At 40.0% G+C, this 25,636-nt stretch overlaps 1 protein-coding gene across 6 annotated transcripts in view; it reads right to left on the minus strand.

Annotated features, from left to right (window-relative positions):
• Window positions 1-24,202, minus strand: part of CASR (calcium sensing receptor) — an 80,744-nt gene extending 56,542 nt beyond the window's left edge. The window contains exons 1-2 of one of the 6 annotated variants that reach the window (XM_045812507.2): window positions 23,267-23,967; window positions 234-359 (exon numbers count right to left, since the gene is read on the minus strand). The gene's annotated coding sequence lies outside the window, so the exon portion shown is untranslated. The other 5 variants (XM_045812510.2, XM_045812508.2, XM_045812509.2 and 2 more) reach the window with 5 other exon arrangements.
• Between the last annotated feature and the right edge of the window lie 1,434 nt (window positions 24,203-25,636).

Raw genomic sequence — 25,636 nt, forward strand, 5'->3', positions numbered from 1 at the left:
ATCCTCAGTACTTAGCACAGTGTCTGAAATTTAGTAGGAGCTCAATAAATATTTATGATGAATGAGTGAGTAGATTATTTGTATCCCCCCTTTCCTACCTTCTATATCCATTTTATCATGAGATTCTGGAGATTTTTCCACTTAAATAACTTAATTCTTTCTACTTCTTTCCAGCTCCACCACTACCACCCTAGGTCAAGCTACCATCAACCCTCACGTGACCTGCTTCTCACCTTGCATCCCTGCTTCAGTTGGGCTCTCCTCCAATCCATTCTTCTCCTTGCAGTGGGAGTGATCTTTGAATACAGAAATCTGGTCCTTTCATGTTCTTGCTTAAATGACTTCAGAGGCTTCCTTTGCTGTGGAGATCAACACCACAATCCTTACAGTAGTCTGCAAGGCCCTGGTTGGTTTAGTCCCCTCCAGTTCCCAATCTCATTTTCTGCTCTACAACCTATTATTCTCACTACTCCAGATGTGACTATGCCCTGTTCCTTCCAGCCTCAAGGCCTTTGCATCTGTTCCTCCACTGGGAATCTGCTCCTCCCCATTCTTTGCTACATTAGTCCTGTTCACTCTTTGGATCTTAGCTCACATGTCATTTACTTAAGAAAACTCCCTGAATCCTTTTTCCTACTCCCCCTTCCTCCACATAAGATTGGGTCCACTGAGCTACCTGACCTCATAGAATTACACTTTCCCATCATTGCACTTAAAAGAAGTTCTAATAGAACATTTATTTCCATGATTATTTGTTTACTGTTTGTTGTCTTCATAGTAAGCTCCATGGGGATGAGGGTGATGTCTGTTTGGTTCACTGTTGTATCTCCAGTGGATAGTACAGTGCCTTATATATAGTAAAGACTCAGTAAATCCATGTTGAATGAATAAAATATAAACTGCAAAACAATTCCACGTGGTGAAATTAAATCTCTATACCTGAGTAACATTAGCTCATTATTGATGAGGTGCTCTTTCATATGCCAAAAGTCACTGATAGCATGTACACTGACATCTTTATAACTTAGAGTCTGTGAATCCCAATCTTTGTATTAATAATAACACCTAGTTATTACACCTAATAATGACACCTAATAATAACATCTAGTAATAAAAATACTAGACTGTACTGGCTACATAAATAGTGCCTAAAATGTAGTCCTCGCAACCACCTCTTAGGATGGTACAGTTATTATTCCCATTTTTGTAGATGAGATAACTATAGTTTTTAATCTTTCTTGCCCCTTTTAATGCATCATGGGAACTCCTAACTATTCTGATTCCTTTGTTCTGTGAGAGATAACGTAAAAAAAAAAAAAAAGAAAACAAACCTTTCAGATAAATGATAAATTGACCAGATCCTTTTAAAATTCCAAAACAGACATCCCAGACTGAGATCACTTACCACTCCCTTCCCCTCAGGCTCCTGAAAGCTGGAAATGCCAGTAGTGGTGATTCAAACTACATCCCACCAGTTCTTCTCTGATTTCCCTTGCCCACGCTCAGGTATTGGAAAAATCAGGTAAAATGATCATGAGGTCAACGGCAAGGCAGACTTGAAGGGATAAACCTGCAGCCGAAGGAAACCCGGAAGGGAAGAGAATAGTCCTATGCACTTATGCTTTGACGATGTGGCCATCCATGGAGACTGTATCTGTAGGAGGTGTGCCCATCATGAAACAAGATTAATTTGACAGACATACTTAAAGCATAGTGCCTTACATTTGTACAGGGCTTGACAGTTTGCAAAAGTGCTTTCATGTCCATGATCGAATTAGAGTCTCATAACTGCTCATGAAAAGTGGACATTATGAACATCCCATTAAAGATGAGCAAACAGAGGCTCCTCAAGGGTAAGGACCTGACTGAGGCCCACAGCTGGCTCAATTCCAGAGGTTGTGATTCTCAAGGCCTCTGCCACCCCATGCACACATCCTGCAGAGACAGCCCCTCAGAGGATAGCTCTTGTTGGAGTTCAGAGCACTTCTGACACGGGTGCCTCTCTTAGAGCCAATTTCTGAGCTGTCCTAGAAAACCAATTACACCTGACTTGGCACCAAAATCTTGTCGCTCAGCTTAATCATTACCTTATTCACCAGACTCAGCTGGCTCCTGGCAACTTTGACCTATTTCAAAAATCAAATCCTTCCTCAAAGGTGGAAACTTTGTCAAAAGTGATGATATTCAAAAGAATGGGATATATAGAGAAATTCCTGGAATTTCCACCAAATATTAATGATGGACTTTTAGGTGTTTAAAAAACCTTTCAATTTTTGTTCTTTTCTGCATTGCTTGAAACCTCTATAATAAGCCATGTTTTGCTCTAATGAGAAAGCATAGAAACAGATTTCTTAAAGAAAAACGTTGGAAGCGAATATGGCAAAATATTCACAGCTAATTCTAACTTGTAGATATAGATGATTGTCATTTGTGTGCATGTGTGTTTTCCTGCACCCAACTCCCCCAAAATCTTTTGAGGAAACAGAACCATCATGCAATAAGTGGAAAGCCTTTCAAGGGGCTTTACTTAAAAGGAGACCACACTCATTAGGCTGTGCACATAAAAGTGTGTTGATTTAAAATAAATTAGTCATTTTATGCCTCATTCATAGCCTGAGTGTCTAGTTGTGCCTTTTGGTTCACTCCTGGAGGCAGGGGGCTTTAATCATAGCACGGCTCAGCTTTCTCTTGTGTGGGCAAAAACTCTCTATCATTTCTATTATTCAGGGTAGTGAGGCAGCCATATTTGGCAGAATAGCAAAGGCAAGGATAAACCTACTTCCTCCTTTCTTTCTACCCTCCCCCTTAGTGGTCCAGAAAACTCTGGTTTATGTCCTTCCAGTGGCAAAGATTAGTCTCTTGGTGATGCATTCCACACTCCTGAGGTTAATAAATGACTTGGAAGAAAAGCAAGTCATTTATCATGGGCTTTTATGTGACCCTTTGTCCAGTCATTGAAAAAAATACTATTCTATGAGTGCTTTCAAACAAGGAATTGGCCTTACTGCTCTGTTGCCATGTGTCCAGTTAGAGAACATGGTCTTTTCTTTGTTATTTTCATTCCAAGGACTCCTTAACAGCCCAGAGAGATTTTATTTGGCTAAATTCTCACCATTAGAGTCTAGACTGTAAAGCATTCCTGTACAATCCAAGTACAGATGAATGACAGCTGAGTTTACCTGAATAGTAGTACATCTTTCTCTGTTGGGCCAGAGATGCACTCAGATGTGTTCAGCATGTGTCATTCGATGATCTTGATGTTCCCAGTTCACTCTCACCCCTCCTGCCTAGTTCACTATCGCCCTGGGGTTTTTGAGCACTCTGAACTAAGAGAGAACAGTAAGGTTGTGTCTGCATCCTCTTCTCTTAGTCATACAAGTGAGAGATTGGAGAACTTGATTCTCTTCCAGCTCTGAAATTGCTTGTCTATACCCCCTTTTAAGATACCATAAAGCTACTGTAGCATATTTTTAGAGAAGTTCTGAAGAAAGCTTTTAGAAGCCAGCACAAATCAAAGACTTTAATGAGCAAAATGGATATTCTCCATCAAAGACTCTTAAAAGGATCTTCAAGAGGATACTGTAGGCAGAAAAAAAAGAGAGCAGAGTCATAAGGTAGAATCAACAAACCTAAAAGAGCAAATGAAAGAATCTGGTAAATGAAAGATCAGAGGGACAAAGGGATAAGGAAATAGTATATGACAACAACAAAAATGTAAGTACTTCCAAAAGTCACCTTGGAATTTTCAAGAAGAGGGGATAACAGAGGGTCAAGTGTTAAGGAGCTAAATGTGGGTAGTACACTGATATAGGTCCAGGCCAATTGGCAGAATTTGGGCAAGAGGAACAAGCACATGGAAGAAATGAGAAAGATATCTTTAAGTGGAGGACTTGCACCTCTTAGAAACCACAGCTGAAATAGGAACCAGCTTATGCAAGTCATCTTAAATTATCTTTGACCTCTCTTTGCTATGGTTGTCAGATTGATGGATAAAAAAATGAGTGTTGATTTGAGTAATTTAGATAGGTGTTTTGATACTGGCTTAGCAACTATATCTAAATAGTAAGAAAAAAGAAGGGGTTTATAATGCCTGTAGGCAATATATGAGTCACAGGGTCAGGTGGCTCCTAAAGCAGTGGATGTTAACAAGGACGAGGAGGAGAAGGACCAAGAACCCTATCATACCCAGCCTTGGCCTACACTTCCTATGTCACACGGTGTCCAGGTATGTATATTTCAGTCTTAGAGAAGGGGATCCAGACAAGCTGGCTTATGTCTAGAGAAGGCAAACAGGACAATGAAAGCTTGAAAATGAAGCTATGGGATGCCTGGGTGACTCAGTCTGACTCCTGGTTTCTGCTCAGGTCACAATCTCAGGGTCATGAGATGGAGCCTTGTGTTGTTGGGCTCTGTGCTCAGTGGGGAGTCTGCTTGTCCCTCTCACTCTGGTCCCCCTGCCCCCCGAATCATGCTCTTTCTCTCTCTCTCAAATAAATAAATAAAATTAAAAAAAAAAGAAAAAAGAAAATGAAGCCATGAGGAGGAAACAGATGTGGGAACTAACACTGATAGTTTGTTGGGAGAAAAGAACTCTTGGTTGGGACATGACTGGAGTCCTCAGGATGGTGAAAGAGGTCTTAGGTTTTTTTCTTGGTGGGTATCAAGAATAGGACAGAACAGACAGGCAGAGATTCCAGGGAGACAGATTTTGGTGTGATGTAAGAAAGAATTTTCTAACAAAACTGTATAAGGTACAAACCTAGTAGGTTTTCAAAAGCGTGAGAAAAGCTTCCTATTATGACAGTACGATGCAACAATGGAAATACATGCTTTCTAAAGTGAGGGTGTAAAAGTGTTCAGGAAGAGGCTGGAGGAGCAGGTGTAAGGGCAGCGGAGGGGACATCTGGCCATGGGTGAGTGTGGACAGGTGATCTGCCTATCCCAGTAGAAGAATATACAATTCTAAGAACTATCTTGAATTTATACTGTACCTTTCTTTCTTGGAACTTAAAGTGCTTTTACTTCTAGCCTCACAAGAGCAGTGAGTCACAGAATAATGAAGCAACTTGCTTAGAAATTGTTTGAGCTAATTTGGGATCAAAATCCTTCATAGGGATATAATTCTCAATGGTTTCTATACACTTATACATATGAAGCTACTTGAGTTTACCTAGAGGCAACATGCTACGTATATCAAAGGCAAGCTTTTCAGGTTTTATAGGGTAAATATGGAGATGCTGATTTATATGTTTTAATATGTAAAGAAATTGAATCAAACAGTCTTAATGACAAATACGTAAAATAAAATAAATGAATGCAGTTACCTAAGTTGACTTTTGGTTAGTCGCTCCTGCTATATGGGCCCAGCAGGTGAGGACCACCTCTGTGGTTCCTTCCAGCTTTGAGATGTTGTACACTATCAAAGCCAGAGACAGCTTTATTTATTTTTTTTTTAAAGATTTTATTTATTTATGTGACAGAGAGACAGCCAGCGAGAGAAGGAACACAGCAGGGGGAGTGGGAGAGGAAGAAGCAGGCTCACAGCAGAGGAGCCCGATGTGGGACTCGATCCCGGTACGCCGGGATCACGCCCTGAGCCGAAGGCAGACGCTTTAACGACTGCGCTACCCAGGCGCCCCAGAGACAGCTTTAAAACATGATGTCCCAGAGAGCCAGCTAGCCCGTGACAGGAAGTTGGCTGGCAGCAGGTATGGAAGGGGAATGGAGAACTTATGTCCTTCCTATTTTTTATCAGTTGCTTATTTGCACTTGTAGGTGAGTAAAAGCCCAGTATTAAAAACATCATATGATTCCAGTCCTATGTGCAGAGTTAGTCTTTTGCTCTCCCTGGCACCTCTGGTATTGCTTTCCCTCCGGTAGGGCAATGAATCCAACTTCTTCCTTACGTGATTCTCCCTGTCCTACCTCTGCCACTTCACTGTCCCTGAGCCCAAGTAAAAGTGTCTCTGGCAGGACTGCAGCTCCTGAAATGATGAACATGACTTTAAGGCTTGTCTGCTTGCAGTACCTTACCTTTTATTGTGTACTTTAAGAATAAATCCAGTTTATCTGCTTAATAGGAAACTTGCATTAAGTTTGTTACTTCCTGGGGCTTGGGTTTCTGACCTGTCTAGCACTTACTGTCGTGGCAGAGGCCCACCTCTTTGTGGAACAGATCTTAGCAAGGAATTGTCGCTTAAATGGCCATCTTGTCACTGCCCCATCCCCAAAGCTATGTAGGTCTCACTGTCATCCTTCCCCTCCATGTCTTTTGTTGGATACAGACTGAATAATCAGTCCCACCTGATTTATTTGGTTATTTGTGGTCTCCTTCATGCTTTCCTATAAGTTCCTTTCATTGTTCTGTCCCAAATCTCCCATTTCCTCCTGTATTTCCCTCTTCTTTCATTTCTCCCATGTTTGGAGTGGCCATCTGTCATGCTCCAGTCATGGAGTCCAGGGGTGGTATTCATGGTTGCAGTCTCCCTCTTTCCTTCTCAGACACTTTAATAATTTTGTTTCCTTGTCTCTCAATTGTCACTGTTGGGATGTTTTAAGGAGGTGGTATTAGGACAGTATTTTGATTTTGTTTTAAAGTAGGCTCCACACCCAGTGTAGGCTTGAACTCACGACCCTGAGATCAAGATATGTGCTGAGACCCAGACCAAGATTTGAGCTGAGATTGAGAGTTGGATGCTTAACCAAGTGAGCTGGGACAGTGTTTTTCTAAGTATGGTTCTAGGACTCACAGCATCAGCATCACCTGGGAACTTCTTAGAAATGCAAATTCTCAGGCCCCATCCCAGGCCTGCTGAGTCATAAACTCTGGGGTGGGGCCCAACAATGTTTGATCCTGATACCCACCCAACTGCATTAGGAAGTGGTTTTGGCTGGGACTCAGAACTACTCAAATCCTGCCCTCAAGGTTTCAGAGGAAAATGTTTGTACAGAGAATATTAGCTGAGGCTTTGGTCCCAAACCCCAATGTCAAATTGTAGTGGGCCACATAGAAAATTATTTTTCTGTAGTACATTAGCCTAAGTAATCTAGATCTAAGGCATATGATTTTGCCTCTTGCTCCAAGGCTAAACTTGATTTGAACACTTCCTAATCAAGTATGAGAAAACTGTGGTCCAACATACAGGGCATCTCCATGCTAGACATGCCAAACACTATATGTAATGATGAAATTTTAAAAGCCCTCCTTTCAAAATCAGGAACAAGAAAAGGATGCCCCATAATCATTTCTCTTTAACATTTTCTTAAAAGTTTTATTTATTTATTAATAATTTTTTTATTTTAGTCACCATACTTCTCAAAGGTTTTAGACAATTTAGTAATACAGCAGGATGGTATCAAAAGTGTAAGGTTTGGAAAGGAAAAATAAAATTATCAATTATAGACAACATGACAATCTTAGAATCTACATACATATAACTAGAATTCATAAGAGAATTTAGCAAAGTTGCCAGTAATATAGTAGATAAAAGCCAATTGTGTTTCTATTAATCACCAATAACAGAAATATATACTTTGTAAATAGATACTATTTATAATAGAAAAAAGTAAGTTTCTTAAGAAGAGAATGAACTAAAGATGTGCAAGAACTTTTTTGAGAAAATTTCACATTATTGAAAGACACCGAAGAAAATCTAAATAAATTGAGATCTCTACTGTGTTCATGGAAGACTCAATATTGTTATCATGTCAATTCTCCCCAGATTGATCTATAGATTCACTACAATTCTAATAAAAATTTCAACAGACGTGTGTACGTGTGTGTGTGTTGCATAAGCACACCTTGACAAACTGCTTCTATAATTTTTATGGATGAACAAAGGCCTAGAATATTCAATATTCCTGAAGAAGAAGTAAGTGGAAGGGAGGAGGCTCACCTTACCAGATGCTAAAACAATATTATGCTGGAATAATTGAGACAGTTGATAATGGCAGGGAAGACAAATAGTATAGAACAGAGAACACAGAAACAAGGCATTCCATTTTCCATTAATAAAGTTTATGGTTCACAAAAAATTTTTTTAGAATATAGACTGTCTTATAACCCCAAGTATGGAAAGATTTCTTAAGCAAGTTTAAAAAAACACAAATAATACAAGAAAAGATGACAAATTCAACTACATTAAACTAAGAAATGCTCATAAAAAGATCCTATAACGTGAAAAGACAGGCTGCAAACAGGAAGGGGATAGTTGCAGCAATGTAAGTGAAAAAGGATTAGTATTCAGAACGTACAGCATTCCTATAGAAAGAAAAATAGAGCCTCCCAATGGAAAAGCAATGGGCAAAAGACATGTACAGGCATTTCAGAGGGAAAAAAATATGAATAGACCAGGAAAGAAACACATACACATCGCTAACCAACGAAAACTACAACAATTTGGCAACAACTCAACTGTTGGCAAGGATGTAGATAAATGAGAACTCTCACACAGTAATCGTGGAAGTTTAAATTGGTAAAATCACTTTGGAAATCTATCTCACATTGTCTAGTAAACATGAAGATGTGCATACCCTAAACCTAGCACTTTTACCCCTAGGTAGAATGCCCTAGAAACTCTTGCATATGTGCCAAGGAGTCATGTACAAAACTGTTTATAACAACATTTTAAAAATAATACCAGAGAACTGCAAATACCAACTGCTGATCAATAGGAAAATAGATAAACTTTGGCATACTCATAGAATGAAATTCTGTACAGCAGTGAAAATGGATGAACCACAGCTATAGTCATTAACATGGATTACTCTCACAAATATAATATTTTTAGAAATGCACACTGAAATATGCAAATAGCATGATTCCATTTGTACAAAATTCAAAACAATGCAAATTAAACAATATTGTTTAGGGATACAGGTGTCTCTTATATAATGTAATATATGTATTAAAAAAACTCATTCTGTAAAACCATTCATTAACAGTAACAAGATTATAGACTATTTTCCTTTGGAAAAATAGAAAAAAAATCCTAGATAACTTTATAAACAGAATACTAATAAAATAAATAAAAATCCTAGCGAAAACATTTTGTAGTTACAAGACATATTACATTCTTAATAAATAAGTATGTCTGCAAATATGAGAATTGATCTTATGAAAAAGAGGAAGATAGCTTCTTAGAAGAAGGCTGAAGGAAGGTTGAGGAAGCTGCCTTAGGACAAAGATCCTAAGCCTGAAGGTCAGGAAGAACTGTGTAGTAAGTACTTCCTAGATAGGTACAGGCACTTCCCAGACAGATGATGAGCCTAAGATGAGCCAAGAGAAAAACTTGGGGTGGATGAGTTTTGTTTACAGAGATTCACAGCTTGCTGCATTCAGCCTTGTGAGTGTACTCTGCAGTTAGCTACTGCTCCTTAGTAGGACAGAACATTTATGTGTGGAGAAAAATATTATACAAACAATGTGACTTTTGTGCATATTGACACAATTCCCTTATTTGCTCATTGCATATGAACTAGTGTGCATTAAAGTAACACAAGTTGTAGCATAATCAACTGAACATATATATATTTCATAAAACTGTAAGGTAAGGGAATGTGAAATACAAAGTGGGAGTATTTACCTCTTTGAAGGAAGGAACAGGATGGGCTTGATTAGAGACACAGAGGGATTCCAAAGAATTAATTTTCTTAAGCTGATTATGGATACACAGGTATCTATTTTATTATTATTCTTTAAACCATACACATATATTACATATCTCTAGTATGAATGACATATTTCATAATAAGTCAAACGATGTTTGATATTTTCATTCTAAAATGTTAGGAAAATATAAAAGGAAGAATCAGAAATTGAAGTTAGTTATGTAATGTACCAAGAAAAGAAACTAAGTGTTTTTTTGTTTTAAAAACAATGTTTACTAACTGTAAAATATATAAACCATGTACAAAGATATAAAGGAGACATCAAAAGAAACAGAAAATTAAAAATCACCCAAAAGCCCATCACCAAGAGACCTCCTTCTGGTGACTATATATACATATACATGTATAATTTTACAGAACGGGATCATGTTATACATTCTGGACAGCAACCCATTTTTTTTTTCATTCTCAAATGTATCTATTTCCATAAATACGTAACAACCATATTTAGTGGCTTCATAGTGATTAATGGTATAAATGAGTTAAAATTTATGTAACCAATCATCTACTGCTAGGCATTTAAAATATTTCTTATTTTTTTTCCTATTACGAACTATTTCAATTAACCTATCTTCAAATACTTCTTTAACACTTGTCTGACTATCTCCTTAGGATTAATTTCAAGAGGTGGAAATACTGTGTCATGAGCTTTTTTTGGTCATGGATAATTTGCTCTTTTCAAAGATTGCTTGCTTTTTTTTTTTTAACCAATATATACATTTTTTAAAATACAGGGAGTGCCAAACTGATTTTTTGTTTTAGTATTTTATTTTCTAAGGTTAAACTATTCATTCTACAACTGATATGCTCTAAAGAAAAAGGCATGCATGAGTCAGAAAGCTCCACACCCCCTTCAGGAGCCTGAGCGGTGGAACTTGCTTTAAAAATATCTGAAAAAACACTTCAGAGAAGGTTCAAATAAAAGGCTAAAATGATTACACTAAGGATTACCAGCTGAATGGAGGGTACAAATAGATGAGAGACAGATAGGTAGACTGTCTAGAAGCAAAAATGGGGACTGCAAAGCAATCAATGAAGGAAGCCAGCAGAAAGATGATCAAAGCGATGAGAACAGAAAGAAAGCAAGAATGAGGGGTGTCTTCCAAAGACACCCTGAGACCTCAAAGAAGGGGAGGCAATATGATGAGTATAGGAGATATATATGAGTCAGTGGCACAAAGCAGTTGGGAGGTGACCGGGTCAGGAAACCAAAGTGAACTGAGTCAAAGAAAAAAATGAATGAAAACCTGCATTAAGAAAAAAAAGTTATTAAAGAAGCTGAGAGAAGGAAGGGAAAAATGAAGGGGGGGGTAAACAGAGAGAGAAATGAACTATGAGAGACTATGGACTCTGGGAAACAAACTGAGGGTTTTAGTGGGGAGGGGGTGGGGGAATGGGCTAGCCCGGTAATGGGTATTAAGGAGGGCACATATTGCATGGAGCACTGGGTGTTATATGCAAACAATGAATCATGGAACACTACATCAAAAACTAATGATGTACTGTATGGTCATTAACATACCATAATTTTAAAAAAAGCTGAGAAGATGGAACTCAAGTGTCTGTAGAAAAGGTTGTTTGTGGAGGAAATTATAAAAAGAGCACTGGTAAATATGAACAGTGGTCAAAGATTTTGTTATTAAAAAAAAGTGTGAAATTTTCTTCACAGTGTGAGTGAAGGTAAGGAAAGGTGGCACTCCTGCTCTATAGGAAAAATAAGGGTTGCCAGGCACAGAACCAGGTAGCAGAGGGAAGAGGAGAGGGCGTTTAGTTAGTTTAGACCAGGAAAAGGATTTGGATCAAACAAGCTATAAATTTGCTACTTGAACCACAAGGTACAAAATACCAGACAAGAGCTTACTTTCATGCAAACATTTCCAGCACATATGATCAGCTCCCCAGCTCAGCCCTGCAGGTGGGTGGGCAAAAAGAACAATCTAAGAAGTCTTCAGCATAAAAGCACTAACAGAGGAAATGACCAAGATGCAGTTCCAAAGACCCTATGTCTTCAAACAACACACAGACATTTTTCCAATTCAAGAAGAAAAATAAGTTTTAAAAAACTTCAGTGCCAATTTAAAAAGTACACAAAACGATAAAAGAAGAAAATAAAAATTAATCTTAATTCTATCCCATTAATCTCACAACTCTTTGCATTTTTTATATATACTACATATCTGTGTCTCTAGCTCTGTATCATTTCTCTTTGAATCTATTTTGTCATCTGTTTTTACAAAAATGGATGTAATCTGAAATCCTATAGTAGTTACTATATCATGAACACATTTCTGTGCCACTGAACATTCTTTTTCCAAACAATTTATAATGGCTACTTGGTATTTCATTACCTCTATGTATCATACTTAATTCCCTTCTGTTGGACATGGAACCTATTTCAAATTTTTCATATTATGAATATTGCCTCCCTAATCTTCCTTAGGGTTAAATCTTTGAACATATTAATGATTCTTTCCTTAGTATAAATTCAGACATGGGAATTGTTAAAGGATAAGAACATTTAAAAAACTTATCTTCCAATAAGGGTGTTTCCATTTATACTGTCATGGAAGTACACGAGAGAGCTTTTGGCAAAACCATCATATTTTTTGAAGAATGGAACAAAGTTCCCAGAAACTAAATTTTGACTACGGGCTTTGGAATATGTGACATAGGTTTGAATCTAGGCTGTTCCACTTACTGGCCATGAGACCTCAGGCAAGTCACTTAACCTAACTTAACCTCAGTTTTTTCATTGTATTGGGATAATACCCAACCTAAGTTCCCCCCCCCTTTTTATAATAATTTTTTATTATGTTATGTTAGTCACCATACAGTATATCCTTAGTTTCTAATGTAGTGTTCCATGATTCATTTTTTTCATATAACACCCAGTGTTCCATGCAATATGTGCCCTCCTTAATACCCATCACCAGCCTATCCCAATCCCCCACCCCCCTCCCTTTTGAAGCCCTCAGTTTGTTTCCCAGAGTCCACAGTCTCTCATGGTTCATTCCCCCTTCTGTTTACCCCCCACTTCATTCTTCCCTTCCTTCTCCTACCGATCTTCCTTTTTCTTAAGTTCCATAAATGAGTGAAACCATATGATAATTGTCTTTCTCTCTTGACTTATTTTGCTTAGCATTATCTCCTCCAGTCCCGTCCATGTTGCTGCAAATGTTGGGTAATCGTTCTTTTTGATGGCTGAGTAATATTCCATTGTATATATGGACCATATCTTCTTAATCCAGTCATCTGTTGAAGGGCATCTCGGCTCCTTCCACAATTTAGCTGTTGTGGACAATGCTGCTATGAACATTGGGGTGCATATGGCCCTTCTCTTCACTACATCTGTATCTTTGGGGTAAATACCAACCAAAGTTTTTGGTAGGATTAAACAAAGCAAGGTATAAAAATTCTTAGCGCTATGTCCAATACATTGTAAACACTAAAGAAACAGTAAATGGTATTACTTAGAATTTTTTTTTCTTACGGTTTCATATTGAAAGCTACCAAAAATAGCACACAGGATGAGGCACCACAGAGAAGGAATTCAGATTGCAGGGGATACTAAAGGAAAGCATCAGGGCCACCACAAAACTGGCTCATTAATGTGGGTCAGAAAAGAGCCTTCTTCAATTAGAAAACTAATTGACTCTAAAATTATGTCCTAATGGTGTCATTTTAGCAGCATAGCTGCATGAGGCTGCAACACAAACACAGGGAGCACTTTTCCGACTAATGGTCAGGGAGGAAATGACAGCGCCGTGGACAATCTCACCCCTTTGCTATGAGGCCCAGCTGCTCTGCAGACCCCTTACAAGGAGAAAATGACAAGTTTTGGGAAAATTACAAAAGGAAGATTTTAAGCCCTGAGATGTGTAAGCTGTCATAGTGGGTTGATAACATCATTCAAGCAATAACAGGAATAGTGACCTCAAAAAGAAGGAGGAAGGCAGGAATGGAAAGAGGGAGGGAAGTAGGGGAGATGGGAGGGGAAAAAATAACCAAAGTGTGCAGACCAAATGAATGGGTCCCACCATACTGGCCCTAATAGATTTCATTAGGGGGGAAGTAGCTCCGCAGATGTACAAACTGGGAGTGGGCAGTTGAGAACTGACATACTTGAATGAAGACATTCAGTGAAGGATGCAGAGTGAAACTGGGAAGTAAAATAATGGAAACGGAATTTGAGTAAATATGGAAGGAGAGGAGGGGTGTCTGGAAACCCTCAAAAAGAACCAGGGGTTACAGGGCATTGCTAGTGCTTCTCTGCCAAATACAGGGTCTTCTAGAAAAGTTCCTTCTCATGATAGTGTGGAACAACAGGGCAAACACTAGCAAGTAACCCACAGCTGCAATGCAGGGGAGGGGAAAGAAGGGTTAAGGTTGGCTTATTTTTTGACTTCTTGTTGATGGGGCTTGATTTCACCAAATTAGGAAGGGACAAGGTAGAGACAGGGGGATAGGAAAGGAAAAGAGTAGGAAGAGGGGTGTGGGTAAGGGAAGCAATCAATCCCCACAATGGCTACTCCAAGGGGGACCCAGAGATGCATGAGATGGGGCCTGCTTTCAAGGAGTTTCAAATTCAGTTAGGAAGACAAAATCCCTTAATATAAAAATGCAAACACATATGATAAATGGCCAGGTAAGAACATAAGATGAGGTGTGCTGTTGGCTGTGGACAGGTGTAGCTGGGAAAGCTTTCTGGCATAGAAGGCTTGGATGGGATCTGGATAGATGATGAGGAGAGAGGGGGTTCTAGATTGGGGACTCAGCAGGAGCTAGGTAGCTGAGGCACAACTGAGAAGGCATTTTGACTGGAGACCTGGTGACACATACCACCATGGACAGGACAGTAAAATGGAAAGAGCTTCGGCTTTGGGGCCAAAAGGACTTGTTCCTCCCACTTCCTAGGAATCCTAGGACCTCAGTTTTCTCACCTCTAGAACAAGGATTGTTGAAAGGATGAAAAAAAGTAGTATGAATAAAGCACTAACACAGTTACTGGAGCATAATAAGTGCTTAGAAAGTGATAGAAAATTTTATTACATGATTACTTCTGGAAATAAAAGCACAGCATAGGAAGGACCTCTCCTTGACTGGAGAATGATAACATAAAAAACAAGTTGAAGATTTCCAGAAAGGTACAATGTAAGAGGTGATACAAATTAAAGAGGGAATGGATCTGAGCAGAGCTACCTAAAGTGTGGTCCATAGATCAGCATCCCCAGCACCACCTTGGGAACTGGGAAGAATCATAGACATTTGCTTCTACCCCAGAACTACCTAATCAGAATTTCTGGGGGTGGAGCTCAGCAATCTACATGTTAAGAATATCCCCAACCTGAAGTTTGAAAGTCCTGGGCTGGAGGAATTGGAAAAATTTCTTGGCCAAGAGATTGGCTCAAAGTAGATATATCTGATTCCAGTTAGCTTTGACCTCAAAGTTAATCTTTTCACAAGTGCATGAAGGTTATTAATTTATAAAGAACTTTAGAGATTCTTCATGGAAAGTAAAACTATGGAAAAGGATTAAGATAGATGATAGTCACAAAATATGGGTATAGTAAGTGGGATTAGGTTATGTCAGTTTATGTCAGTCCAGTTATGTCTTGTTGGTAATGAAATTATAAAAAACCATTAGTCCCAAAGGTTTTTAGGGCTTTGAGGATTTTGGAATTGTAAATGATATTGATTCATTTAAGCCACAAAACAAGCCTATGTGGTAGGTACTCTTGTCATCCCCTTTGTGTAGATGAGAAAAGTAAGGCATGGAGAGGTTTCCAAGGTTACATGCTAATATGTGGCAGAGCCAGGATTTGAACCCACGTGGTGAAACTCCAGAATCCATGCTTCTAGCTGCTAAACTATGCTGCTTTTCCCCCACCATAATTGATACAACTACTCCTTTACTATTGGACACATAGGTTGTCTCTAACATCTCACTTTCATAAACACTGTGCAGGACCTCTTCAGGTATAAGACTCTAACCATATTCCTGATAATTTCTTTAGGACAGAGTCTCAGAAACTGAAATCCTTGGTCAAGGGCCACAAACAATTTTAAGGCCATTGTTTTCCAGATAATGTGTTACAGGGTAGCCATTTCATCCCACTCCACCTACATTATCTTTAAAGTCTTAGTATTCCTAATAAACAAACTAGTATACCATTTTAAAAAATTCTTATTTCTTTTATTCATGTAAAGTTAAAATATTTGTATATGTTCACCAACCACATGCTTTTCTTTATTTGAAAACAACAGTCCTTTGCCCACTTTTTTGAAATGTTCTTCCTATTCAATTCTATGTGCTTTTTAGATACTGAAACTTTTAACCTTTTGGCATATTTGGTACAATTTGTTTTAGTTTGTTTTCCTTTTGACTTTAATATGTAGTATTTTAAATGTTTATGAAATAAAATATATTAATATTTTCCTTCATGATTTTCTGCTACTTTCACACTGAGAAAGAATTTCCTCATTTCCATAAAAAAATCCTCTGTTTTCCTCCCCACACCCCTAAAGAGAAACTTTCCAAACTTCAAGTTTAACTTGAAGTTACAATTTGAGGGAGTATATTTACAGTAAGAAGTTCATTTCTTCAGAAAGATACAAGAGCTATGTGTATTCACTTTTGCTATTAGATATCTGTTGAGTTCCATGAAATCTGCATAAGATCAAGAGACAGCCAGGTAGTGGGAAGAGTCAAGGGCCAGAAATAAATGCACTCAGGAGTATTAATCCACTCTATCATCCATAGTCGTGTTTTCTCTGGCAAGTCATTCTGCTGCTCAGTGCTCTGATTTTCTCATTTGTAAGCTGGAGATGATGATAGGTATCCCGCTCATCCCCCTTATTTACCTCCTGAGATGTTCTGAGGATCATATGAGTTAATATTAGGAAAGTGCTTTATTGCCACTGAGTGTTATAGCAGTCTACATCTTGAGAGTCATTCCTTCGTTCAGCTCCCCCAATGGACTCTGGGGTTTCAACACCTGAATAAGACCTGCTGTCTGTGCTGGATGAGGTTGAACAATGTGTATTAACTCTTTTAAGTCCTTTAACAACCAACAAGTGGGTGAAATGAGGTGGGTGAAATGGATGAAGGGCATCAAAAGGTACAAACTTCCAGTTATAAAATAAGTCATGGGGATGTAATGAACAGCATGGTGACTGTATTGCATATTTGAGAGTTGCTAAGAGAGTAGATCTTAATTCTTCACAAGAAAAAAATTGTTTATGTTGATGGATGTTAACTAGACTTATTTTGGTGATCATTTTGCAATATATACAAATACCAAATCATTATGTTGTATACCTGAAACTAACATCATGTATATCAATTATAACTCAATTAAAAAACCCCAATGAACTAGGTGATATTAATAATCCCAGTTTATAGATAAGGAAACTGGAGCACAGAGAGGTTAAATACCTCACCCAAGTTCACACAACTAGTAAGTTGTAGAGCTGGGACACGGGCCCAGGCAGAGTAACTCCGAAGTCCAGACTTTTAACCATGAGGCTGTGCTGCCTCTCAAAAGATGAGGGTGATAATTAGATAACTGCAGAGTGAAACTTTATTTGGAATATTTTCATTTTTAAGAATACAGAAAGAGAAGGCCATATGGCCTCCTCACTACCTTTATCTCTTGATCTCTCCATTGACAAACAGTGTAAAAGGACTCCCTTGGACAGGGGTTTGGGGTGTAGGGAGGAGCAGACTGGGATCTTGACCTGAAGGAGCTCATGATCTGATGGACTGGGGGCCTGAAGCTATGGTAGAGAACTTTGGTCTGGTGGTTCTGCTCTCTTTGGCTCTCTCTGATCAGCCGGCACGTCCACTCCTCTACATACACACCCTCTTCCACAAGGGCTACCAGATTGGAGAGCTGGGTCAAGACTGGCCTGAGTGTGTAGTGATAACTTAATGCCTGACACACAGCTGGAGCTCAAACAATGCTTGCTGAACTAAAAAACTAAAGGCTTATGTCAAATTACAGAATATTTAGAAGGACTAAATGGAGGATGTGATAATTTTTTCAACCATCAACTTCTATTAAGAGGAGAAAAACAACTTATTTCCTAAGGACAAAGAGCTCACAATTATTGTTGGGGGTTGAGGGAAACAGTAACAGTATCTTTGAGCCTGCTTCTTTCTTTCTACATGAAAAACAACAAATAAACATGAAACATGCTTGTTAGGAACTCCACCAACAAAAAACATGGAAGAAAGAAGTCAGATCACTTCATTTCCTTACTGTTAGTAATTTTGCTTGCATATATGTGGAAGACTTGTTGAAAGAATAGCTAAAATTAGTTTTCTCCCTGCAGGTATCATATTACCTTTGCCCCCATCATACTGATAAGCATTCCGGGAGGGTGGAGGAAAACAAGTTTCCACCCTAGTTTCTAGGGAAAAAAATCAATTATAGATGAGAAACACATAAAAGCCAATTAATTCAGGTTGCTTAACCTAAGAAATCTTCATTCTTCCTGCTTTATCAGTATAAGGAAAGATCTCAGACAGGGGCTGAGCCAAAGGATGTGGACCAGTTAAGCAGCTACCATATGCCAGGCATTGTTAAGCATTTTCCCTATATAGTTCATTTAACCCTCACAACCACCCTTTGAAGGAGACATTACCTCTGTTTTACAGATATCCAAAGGAATATCCACCAATAAAAACAGGCTTAGAGAGGTGAGATATGTTGCCCAAAGTCACAGAGATGGCCAGTCCACTTTTATCCAAACTCTAGACTGTCTAGGGCAGAGGCAGACCTTACTTTTCTTCATTTTACACTTTACCACCTCACTCATTGGCCCTGCCTAATTATAATGTCTGTTCATTTCTGTGGCTTCAAGTAATTATACAGTTGTTCAAGCAAGTGAATCCAACATTCAGTCAGCATTTCCTAGGATCCACATTTGGGGGAAACAGGCACAAAATTTCCAACAACTTTTCAGCAAACACTACCACACACATCTGGATTATTTTCCATCTCACGAACGGATGCTATGGTTACCAAGACTACACTGCATTATAAAACAGGGACCACCTAAATCCTCTGATTCTCACTAGCTTTAGTAAAGGCACCTTAGCCTGTGCATATTGAATTGTGAGAGGGCATTTGAGAAAAATAGAGAAAAAATTCAATCAGGTTAGTGTCAGGCAAGAGTAAAAACCAAACTACCAGGCACGAGTGAGTGTTGTATGTGGCACTTTATGACAGCGGCAAATGGATGAAATCTAATGTTCACTCACCTTGAACTAAAAGCCTCCCAGAGATGAGAGAGACCGAGAGAGAGATAATGGCTTTTGTTTGTAATGGATCAACTAAGCCTTCCTGATGCTATTTTATGTTGTAACATAGAAGTTGTCAAGGAGTCTTCTCAGTTACAAAGACAGCTTCTTCTTCTTCTTCTTCTTCTTCTTCTTTTTTTTTTTTGTTCCAATCATTAAGTCCTCTGCACAGAAGCAGTTCCTAGATACCTGATCCCTAGTCCTGGTTGATACCTGGTTTCCTTTTGTTATCCTAAAATCACTTAGATGACAGAACCAAAAATGTAGCAGACCAGAATCCCACTCCCCACAAATAATGAGTAATTGAGTTTTGTGGAGTTTACCTTGCAGACACCTCAAGCTTTGGTTCCTTTTCTCTATGGCCACTGCCATGGTCACCATGGTTCGGGCTATCATCATCATCATCTGAATGGGTATAATTTCTGTAAGTGGGTTCTCTGTTCCAAACTTGCCCCCCTTTAACTCAGCATCCTTATGCAGCCAGAATGAATATGGTCTAAATAAAAATGCCCATTAAGTCACTCCTCTACTTAAAACCCTATAGTGACTTCCTTTGCATAAGGATAAATAATGAAAAAAAAAAGCCAATAATAACTAGATGCATAATCTGTGCCAGGTACTACCTGACTTATCCTCAGTTCTTGCAGGAACCCAATAAAGGAGGTACAACCTTCAATACCATTACTTATTGAAGTCAAAAAAGTGGCAGAGCAGTGACTCAAACTTGGGTCTGTATGCCTTCACAGTGTCTATTTTAAAACCACCACCTATCCATGTGATGGCATGCAGGTTCTCTGTGACCTGGCCTGCTCACCACTCCAGCCTCATCTCTTCATGAGTCCCTTTTTGCTCCTGATGCTTCAGCTCTTTGAGCCACTTTTGTGTCCTGGACCTTGACATGCTGTTTCCCACTTCTGTCTTTGTTTTTGCACACAAGTCCCTTCTTCTCTAATGCCCTGTTTCCTTTGTTTATCTTGTGGAATGTCTCGTCTTTCAAGATTCATCTCAAGTGTTAACTCATCCATGAACCTTTCCTCAACCCCTCCTCTCCTTGGTGGAATTTACCCCTCCACTCCCTGTGTATCACTAATTAGGGCAACCACAACGCTTTCCTATCCTTACATGGATAAGGATGACTCCCCCATTTTAGACTTCTATGAATTCCTTAAATGCTGGGACCATGTCTTACTAATCCATTTTATCCATAGTATCTAGCACAGTGCTGGGCATATAGAAGGTTTATTGCAAATATTGTTGAATGAATGAAAATATTTGTTTGCACTTGAAGTATGTTGCTTGGTCAGAGCGCCCCATGCCGTTACATTGTGAGATTTATATTGCTTTTACTTAGAGCATCAATTGCAATTAGTAATTTTTTTCTTTACTAAAGGACTGAATATTCTGAAGAGGCACATGCAGCTTTAGAGTCAATAAACATTTTGAATCCTACCAATTAGAGCAGTGGATAAGAATGGAGAGAAGATATTGTAGTCTACCTGCCACACTTCTTTTCACCTGGGAAAGTGATAACAATGAGTTGTCACTGTACAAGCCAAATTTGGTATGGCAGTTACATACATACCTACCTTAGCAATGGGAATATGGATGATTCATATTTGAACCACAATGCACATATTTTATTATGCTCAGTAAAATAAACCGATAAGAATGAAATTAAACATTTAATTTAAAAGCAAGAATAACAGCAATGGAAAACCATGACCAACTCAAGGCAGCACAGATGATACTGTGATAGGAAGGAATCCTTCCCCAAAATTCCAGAAATGCCAATTCTACACGTATACAAATGCCGTCTGGCAAACACTATGTGGCAGCCAGACTTTTTGATTACTAGCAGCCAAATGCAATTTCTAGCCGATACATTTTGCTCCTACCTCAAAACCATATGGATCGTCAATATTTCCACCTACTCTTGAATATCAGCTCAAGGGAAACCTCCTTGAGAAGCCTTCCTTGCTCTTGCTGTACAGTGTGTATACACCCTCAAAGAACTTTCTTTCTTTCCTTTAGGGAACTTATTTTAGTTTGTAATTACGTATTCAATACTTTGTTATTTTACTAACAGTTGCCTCCCTAAAGCATCTATAAGCTCCAGGAGATCAGAGATCTTGCCTGGTTTTATTCACCATTTTTCCTCCAGTGACTGACACATAGCCAGGCACTCTATAAACATTATGAATGAATGAATGAATTATTGCCATGTTCTCTTAAGAATTATACCTGATTCCTTATGAGACCCAAGCTGGTGCTCAATTCATTCCTCCTGATTATTTCCCTACCCTACCACAAGGATCTGTCCTTATTTTCAAATCTACTCCCCTATTAACCTTCATTCAAAAAGGCTTCTTACAAGTGGTGGGTTCTAACCAGCCTGAACTTTCTGACATGTGTGGGATACAGGTCTAGGTCATGCAACATGAAAAACATGAATAAAATAAAGGAAATGTAGTGACTTAGAGTACCTATTTGGTTATTTTATTTAAGTATTTTTTTAAAGATTTATTTCTTTCAAAGAGAGAGAGAGGGGGGAGGGAGGGGGAGAGGGAGAGGGAGAGAGAGTCTTAAGCTGATTCTGCACTGAGCACAGAGTCCGACTAGGGGCTCCATCCCACGACCCTGAGATCATGACCTAAGCTGCAACCAAGAGTCAACTGCTTGACCAACTGTGCCACCCAGGTGCCCCCATTAGGTTATTTTAAACACTCTACACAACTCCTAAAAAACCTATTAGTTCATTAAAAACAATTTAAACTACTTCTATTTTATCATATAGATAAAAATGGGTTTATTCGCTGATTTTTTCCCATTTCTCAATATATTTTGGCCTTGCATAGTAAAAGCCTTGGAACAGAGTTGATTGTGCTGATTGTTAGCAAGAAGTTAAGCCACATGTGTGTCTTATAGCAAAATTATCTGGAGATTATTCCTAAATGATAGAGCCCTGTGCTTCAGGATTCTTCTCCACTCAAGAATCTTGGCCTGCTCCTCACTTCCTACTTCTGTGTTCCTCTCTCACCCTTCTTCTACATCTCTCTCTGCCAGCCCCCACCCCCATTGTCTGCCACAAAGCTATGTCCCTGAGCCCCTTCACAGGTATAAAACTTCCATCTTTTGAGGTTCTTCCAGAGGAAGAATCCTATGCCTGCTACTCTGCTGGGCCTGGGTAGAGAAGGGAGAGGCAATGTAAAGCTGTAATTGGCAAAGTTCTGCTTTCAGGCATAGGAACTCATGAGGTGTTTAATTCCTGGAAATCGAGCGCATTTTAGGAAATACCCTTCATTAATTCCCCTCAGTACCAGACTCTACTAAATCACACTTGGAAAGTCTAGTTTAAGGGAAAGAACATAGTATAGCACTCATCATGGACTCCTCCCTAATGTGGGGAGAGTTAAGGAAAGTAAATGAAGTGTCCTATCGGTAGCGGGCTCCCTACCCCAAGGTCCACCCCAATGAAAGACTTTGAAGACAGCAGGGGCGGTGCCAGTGGGCAACACTGGAGATTATGGGATGCAGGCAGTGGCAGTGATGTCACATTTTCTTCTGGTACTTTCATTAGGCAGGAGGTGGGATAAAGAATCAAAAGGGGGGGGAAAGAGCAAGAGTAAGAAAGGACATGAGAAAAAAAAAGAGCTATAAACTAGAAGATAAACTTTTGCATTATTTGATTTTAAAAACATGTGCATGTGTTATCTGTTTAAAATTACAATTTTAAAATAATCTAAAAAATAATAAAAGACCCCATTTGTCTGGTACCTTTTTTTTTTTCACCCCAAGGAATGTGGCAGCTGGTGATCAGGTCTGACACCCTAATTTGGTGCCATGGAGGCGGTGTCCTCAAGCACCTGGAGCCTTTGGCCAAGGAGGATGGGTGCTGACACTGTGGCCCTCCCTTTCCTTTGCGAACACACTAGAAAGCTGCCCGTATTCTTGTTAACACACAGGGAAAGGGAGCTCTTTCTGACGGCGCCACAGGCAGAAACAAGGCGCAGGCACAACACACTACCCACAGCCTGTGTCTTGGTACGCACTCCTGTTCATCCGAGAGGGCGACCCCCAGCAACTTCTGCGGGTAACTGAACAGTCCGGTCCTGCGCCTTAAGTCTTTGGTCTTGTAACTTTGCCCTGACTTCCCCCACGCCCCGCACCCGGTGTTCCCAGGGCTGAACCGCTTCGGCGGGCGCCCTTCCTTTGGCTCCTGAGCCCGTGAGGTCTCTGGACGCCGCCACTGCCCATCATGCATCGGGTCGCTTTCCGCTCGCCCTCCTCGCGTACCTTGGTCCTACCTGCCGCCCTGGCCCGGGCTCCCTCACCAGGGGCAGCGCCGGCCCGTTGGCTGTGGATCTACACGAGGATCCGCTGGAAGTTGAGTTCAGGGCGCCAGGTGGGCCCAGCTCCCGATGCCATCCAAGGCCACGGTCTCGGAGAGGCGCCAGCTGTCGGGGCCGGCCACAGCAGCCCCCGCAGACCCTCTGGGTAGCAGCCGCGGCCCCGGCCTTGGAGCTCCGCCCCTCTCCCGCTCCCCGCCCGCCTGCCCCCTGGGGATCCCAGACTGCGGAGCCCAGCTCCCTTCGGAGCCCACTCGGCGGCTGCTCCGTAACCTCGCACCCCCGGCAGCCCCAGTACGCTCACGGTCTTCCCATGCAGATGCAGCTGCGCTAACTCCTCTGGAGCCCGGCGCCGAAGGCGCCTCTTTTCTCTCCCGGGGGCCACTCGTTGGGTCTGTTTCCCAGGGACAGCGGGCCCGCGCTCGGGTCCCCTCCTGTCCTCTCCGCACCAGGAATTCCCGGTCCCCAGATCCTGCTCCAGCAGTCAGAGAGAACCCCTTACCTTCTCCTTGGAAATAAAAAGAGGCGTTAAGGTGTTGGGGGCTTAGGACTCCACCAACGTTCTCTGTGCCAAGAGCGGGAAACTTTTTTTTTTTTTTTTTGGTAAAAGGCCAGAGAGTCACAGTAAAATATAAATCCCATGCCCAAACTCTTACTCATTCTGCAAGACTCCGGTCAAGCGCTGCCCACGCTGCAAGACTTTCTCGGTGCTCGAAAACAGCTCCCTCCTCTCTTCTGTCCACGCTCCTGCGCCAAAGAGCTCTCGGTCCTCCTTGGCTAGTGGCAGCCACCTGTAGCGTGTGGTTTCCTCTACCGACCCGACCCTGCGCTCCTTGAAGACCGGGACCCTATGCCTTGCGCATTTCAGTCCCCAGTCCCTGGCATGGCGCCCGCCACCTATCAGGCACTCGAATATTTTTCGAATAAGGGAAAATTAATGTCTTTTGTAGAAAACCAGTGTTTTTCTTTTTATCCTCAAGCAACACGTACTCCTTTGGGTGGGCGGTTTGCTAGTTCCTATAAAGAACCACAAAAATTATTGTCCCTTTGACGCAGTAATTTCATTCTTGGGGAAATTTCCAAAACAAAATAATGTTCATGTGCAGATGTTCGTAGCAAGATTATTATTTTTTTACATAAATTAATAGTAATAAAAAACACAAAAAGCAAACAAACAAAGCCAAACTGTTGACAATAGGAAATCGGTTAAATTATGGGAGGATAACTTAAAAAGATATTACACAATCTTTGAAATGAAAAGCATCAAGGCAAGAGTGCCTCAAAATGTTTTTAGAACAAGAAGGAGTATTTATTTTTAAAGAAAAAAAAGGAAAATACGAAGTAACATGATGAAGTGTTTGCAAAACAGCATTAAGCCAAAAGAGTAAAAAGTTGCATAGTTACTAAGCTTAACAACTTCAAGTAAAAAACGCAGATTTCTTCTCTGTAAAATGGGGATAACACATAGAGGGATTCTTGGAATATTAAATGTAATTAAATATTTGGGGAAAATGCCGGATACATAGTGATTAGTCAGCAAAAAGTTTCCATTTTCTTGCTTCAAAGGAGCACAGACTCACATCTAGTCTCTCAAATACATCCTCATCATAGCCAGGTTCTGCCCATTGACTTACTTCCCCTCAAACACACCATAAGGAGAGTTGAACAAATGTTTAAGCACCAGGAGAAAGAGGAGAACTAGTTAATAAGAATAAATGCCAAGTCCTTCCTCAGGCCCAAACGCCCAGCAAGGCAATTCACAGAGGGGGATTTAGCTCAGTATTAGTTCGTATCAAAATGTCTTAAAAGATTGTAGTTGGCTGCAAGCACCAGGTAGTCAGGCCCAAAGGCTGAATTAATTCCACCCCAAAACTGAATGATACTGCAGCCTTAGGCTGAATTAATACTTTTCAATGATCAACTTACACCTGGCATAATGTTCAAATGTCTTTAATTAAGAAAGTGTCACTCTGAAGAGCTATTATTACATTTCAAAGATGAAGAAACTGAAGCTTACAGCAGTTAAGAGGTGGCAGAAGCATGACCTGAAATCTGATTCGTTTGACCACAGCCAAGGTGTTTGACCCCTTTGCCAGTGAGTCCCAGTGTGTACATCTCCCGCTGGAGGTATAGTAGATGGTTTTGAGTGGTATATAGTTGATGATGCTAAGTAACAGTGGATCACATGGTGAAAAAAGTTATGTCCTTCTCAGTTCTCTTGATTCTATCGATTATGTCTAGGTAGAACTATCATTTTTGTGCTTCTTTGTCTTTACACCTCTCTAACACTTGCTAATCTGTTTTTAACAAAGAGAAA

The sequence above is a fragment of the Ursus americanus genome, chromosome 4 (assembly GCF_024610735.1).
Source record: "Ursus americanus isolate L20-20 chromosome 4, mUrsAme1.1.p, whole genome shotgun sequence".
In the NCBI taxonomy this organism is placed as follows: domain Eukaryota; kingdom Metazoa; phylum Chordata; class Mammalia; order Carnivora; family Ursidae; genus Ursus; species Ursus americanus.